The following is a 5,212-nucleotide window of genomic DNA, read 5'->3' as shown; positions in this document are numbered from 1 at the left end:
AAAGTGACAGGAACGTTTCCAGAGACAAATGTCTGGCTATAATTAATTTTTTCTCTGTAACCAGAATTCAAATCCTCGCCATTTTTCCCACGCGCTTTGTGATTCGCTTCGGAGAAATGACGTCACGACAGTAACAGTAATTAAATACTTCGTTTTTTAAACTCAGCGGACAAAATTAGGTCCGTGAGTTTTTCTCCGTAACCGATTGTATTATGTTCCTTTACGGAGCTTTCAGCGAGTTGAATCCAGACCGTGATTATCAGGTCTGAATCCAACCTACAATATTGATTTAATAAATATTTCAAAAGCGAGAAAAAAATTTTTAGAAACATACGTCTTCGTCAAAATCATCGGGTAGTTCAAACGAGCGAGTGACAATCTCTACGATTACAAATTCATTCCTCGTATGGTGAAATCTCGATAATTTTTATCCTGGGAGATTCCAACTGCGTCGAAATGCGGCGACGCTTACTCGTAAAAGGGATAAGGAAGACGATTTTCCCCGAAAATCATGGAACAACCCCGGCTTGAATAAACAGCCACATGTCCTCGCCGCGGGTTACTCGGTTCCCCTATTCGACCCGAGCCTCATTAGAGCCTTAACAAAACTGGACAGTTTTACGGCTTATATACCTGTTTCCAAAAATTTATATACACCCTGGTGTCCTTACGGCGAGCGGTGGAGGAAAAAAAGGCCGGAGAAAGAATGAGAGAAGAACAATGAACGCCGCGTGATCGTCGGATGTGGTAAACGATAATTCGACCATAGCGGTAATCAGGACGATTCACCTCGTAGAAATTAGAATTACACTTGATTTAGCTCGAAACAATGGTAATTGAAATCTTCTAGGATAAAATCATTTTACTCCTCGAAAATAAAAAAAAAATAAAAAAATCAGCGATAAAATCCCAAAAATTTCTGTTAACCCCGAGAGTTTCGAAGCAGCGATCAATATTCGACGTTCGCTGAGAGAAATTTTTAGTTCCGGTTACCGCTCAGTCCTCAACTATTTTCATTTTTTACCGCAACCGAAAAATATAGTTCTAGGTAGAAAATGAAAATTAGTTTTCTAGCCGTTCCTATTTCCTAGCCGATCCGTTACTATTCTTTCTCATTACGATCACCGTTGCTATATTTTCTTGCAACTGTCGCGAAAATTTAATGCTTGTGCAACGATAAATTGACGTTGAAGCCTTGTTTAACTAAAAAAGTAGAGCAAACCTCAGAAACTGATTTTGCGTTGAAATTACCAAAAAAGTATCGACAACAGCGCAAAATGGTTAGGCGTAGCTCGTTTTTCGTAATTCCAACGATATTCAACCAGTTTTTTTAACGAGACCTGTTTTACTCAATTTTTCTAGTCACTGTAACAAACGAAATTGTTCTCAGTGTTGAAAATCGTGCGAGCGCGTTGCACAAATCGCTGGTTGATTCGAGGCTGGTCGTGGAAGGGGATAAATCCTCCGGGTGTGTGATTTCGAGTATGTGGGTCGTTAGTCGAGGCAAACAGATCGGCGATGATTACAGGTCAGATCGCCGACGTCACCGGCAGGTAATCGTGACGGGTAATAACAATAATGTCCGATAGTTCGAGGTGTTGTTAGGCGTGAAAATACACGTGTAGCCAGGCGATGCCGGCTAACTCGCGGACGCCAAGGCAAACAGGATCGAGGGCCATACGTGGATAACAATGGACGGACGGTCCTTGATCGCTCCCGCCGTTCCAGATCCCGCGACAAGCCCGAGGGATGAGCCTCCCGAAAATTATACGAATTTATCCCCCTCCCCAGGACGTAAATTTAAGTGCGTATGCGTAAACGGCTAGACAAGACCCGTAATCATCGATCCTCCGTTCTCTATCGCTTCATCTGAGACGTACGAATCTTGCCGAGGCGCCGTGAAGGTGGTAGGGTGTAAATACCTTCGGAGTTTTCGTACTCGCGTCGTCCTTTCTGATCCGGAAATGACCGGACTTCGATGACGGCGATGCCGCAATCATCGGAAGCGATTATATTTTCATTGACAGGACGGAAAATTTGGAAGTTTTCACATTTTTTGACTCCTTCGAAGGTTATGGTTATATCGCTGCTTTTGAGAATCGATCGGGCGTGGATCGTCTAAATAATATTTCGACGAAACGATGTAAAAATTGTTTAAAAAATGTACGGCAATGAATCGTTTGCGCTAATGATATCGAACGCGAATGAAACAACATTTTTAACACGTAAGTAATTGAAATACTCGTGAGAAAATTCGAATAACACAAGCGAAGTCATCAGGAATTTGAGACAAGGTCTTACGACTCAAAACTTCAAAATTATTGGTCTCCGCTATTTTTTATCCGATTCCGTCACGAAATAAATACACCGACAACTGTGATCCCACTGACCTGTAACTGTATAATTCTACCACATTTTCTTCAAATTTCAACACCGTCGCATCCCTACGTATTATAATCGACGTCATACTTTTTGCGCTATGTATATAATTTTCTACAGTATAAACTGTAAAAATCATGATACATATCTGATAATTTCCGTAACGACAAATACTCAATAAAAAGCTATGAAAATTTCTATGACGCATTTCATCACCGAGCAATTAATTACAGCTCCTTTCCTACAATCGCGCTAATTTTTCTATTCCTTGCACGCGACACGTTATTATTTCCGTCTCAGCTTCTAACTATACAGTTTTCAGTTGAACCGCTGTTACATTTGCGTGTACAAACCGACTTAATAATTCACCGAGTGACAAGCGGGGGTGTGAAAAAGGCCAAGGTCTCTTTCGCAGGATTTTCGAGCCTGAAGAATTGCGGTGAAAAGCTCTGTCGAGACGGGGCGGTGCTGCGGAAACAAGTTACTGCATATTAGGTTGCGTTTTGAGGAACGGAAAAGCTTCGGCGAGGCGGCGCCAGCTTTTATCAAGGATACCGAAAAAAAATCGTACTTTTCTCCCCCGATCTCTGCTTTTCTTCCCCTTTAATCCGCAAGGACATTTAATTTCCCTGCGTTCCTGCGGAGAGGAAAGATTTTTTTTTGTTTTTTTTTTCTTTTTTCACCCCGTATTACATTTTTCGCCATCAGATTCTTTACGAAACGCTGCAGCGGAATATAATCTCGTTTTTATGAGAATTTTCATCTGTTTACGCGCGTTTCATATTGTCGCGTCCTCTAGAGTTGAACAATTCTCATGGTTGTAAGATCGTGAAAATTCTGCATTGATACCAACTATGTTCGTTTTCAAGTTCTCAAATATCTCGTGCAAATCGAATCTCGTTATTCAGTAACATCGGAATCGGTTTCAAATGTCAAAATTTGTCACTCTGGACGACGTGTTTAAAAATTATAAGAAAAAAAAAAAAAAAACTAAATAAAATAACAGACGTCTCGCTGCGATTCGCAAATAAAGTTTCACGCGAAGAAAACTACGGTATGACAAATTATCACCACGCATCGGCGTGAGGAACCAGAGATAAAAAATAAAACGCAAGAGGATCTGGACCAAGTCATGATAAAATAATAAAAGTATCGTTTGTAGAATGCTCCCGGGAAGATACGGAAAGTCTGGAAAAGTCTACGCAGGGCTCGAAGTATTCTGTAAAATGAAAACTTTTCCCTGAACGATCGTTTCTGCCCCGAACCTGCGATACAAGCCGATAATTTTCGTCCACGTTTCGCGCCTTCGCTTATACTTCCGCGTCTCCTTGTCCGAGGACCGTCTTATTCCCGAGATGATTCCGGAATGGTGGTCGAAGGGTGGCTCAAACGAAGCTATGCCGAGCAGAGCGACGGGTGATTCGATCCAAAAGCTGTACCACTAAATTAAATTGTCCCTCGCCATATAAACGCGCGTCGTTCCCACGACGCCGAATGCCGTCGCAGAATTAACGCCCCATGCGTAGCTGGAATTATAATTCTGGACGCGATTAACGAGGCGTTTTATCCCTGTCGGTGGGTGCGCGTTGAATCGGGGGCGCAACAAGATTCCGACCTTCGCTAATTGGCCAAAATTTATCGATTTACGCGGCCCGAGATCCTCGAAACCGGGAAATGAAGGACCGTTGAAACTCATTCCGTCTTCGAGATGGAAATTCGGGTTCCTGTTCTCTCGCCTTTCTGACCCGCAGGGATGCCGAGAGTCTCACGCCCGACTAACTTCGTGCAGGCTGGATTAAACTCGCATCCGAACCCGACTCTGCGGGCGCATATAGACCCGAAATTTCGCGGATACGTCGACCCAACCGATTTAAATTTTCTCCTCCTGCAGTAGAACCGGTGGAAAAACTTTTTTCGTTAAAAGTCTGCACGCTGCAGGAGGTCGAGTTGTTTTTTCTTTTTTTTTTTTTCTCAAAGCGACTTCGAGACTTTTTTAGCTCCGAATTGTCTCGCCGAAAATATCGAAGAAATTCTGCATCGTTCGGACGTACGTACTGAAATTTACAATTTAAAAATACAAGTCTCATTTTTTTTTTTTTCGTGATAATTTATCGATACTCGTGTATAACAATAAAACAATACGAAAGAGAAAATTCGTCATGCGGTGAAAATTCCTTGAAAAATTTCTTTTTCTCGTCCAAATAAAACTGATATCACTTCACGTATCTCTTGGATATGTAAAATTGGTCGCTTGTCAAACCTGTACAGTTGGATGGAGAAAATATTCGGTCACGAATAGCTTCGATAAATGTTTGAGCAGGAAGCAAACTTAAGCACAACTGCACGCGTGTCAATTGTCAATTGAACCAGCGTTGGCGAGCAAACGTATAAGTTGATTAGATTAACTTCGGTGATGTACAGTCGATGACGCGATGAGAAAATATTTGCCTGACGGTCAGTGAGTGCGGACGGATATTGAAGAGGGCGATTTATAAGATAAACAAAAATTTTTGTCAGACATTGATAATAACGATTCGTTTACCGCCCGGTTCTCAAGAATTTTTGATTACTTGTCACTTTATGTGAAAATTTGTTTATACCTAACAGAAAATATACTGTATATTGTGACCGATAAAAACAATCGAGTTTGTTGTAAACTGTCTATTTTTTCACTCTAATTTATGTTTAATTTGTTGAGTACTGACCTTTTCTTACGCAAATACCGATCAGAGTACGTATAATTGGTAATATGAGCTTAAGTATAATATAGAAGAGTGGAATATTTCTTGTTTCGAATTACTGCTCCTGATCGTTGGCGATGTAAGTGAATAAA

The sequence above is a fragment of the Neodiprion fabricii genome, chromosome 1 (assembly GCF_021155785.1).
Source record: "Neodiprion fabricii isolate iyNeoFabr1 chromosome 1, iyNeoFabr1.1, whole genome shotgun sequence".
In the NCBI taxonomy this organism is placed as follows: domain Eukaryota; kingdom Metazoa; phylum Arthropoda; class Insecta; order Hymenoptera; family Diprionidae; genus Neodiprion; species Neodiprion fabricii.
The sequence above is the reverse complement of the archived record's forward strand: the minus strand, read 5'-3'. Positions refer to the sequence as shown.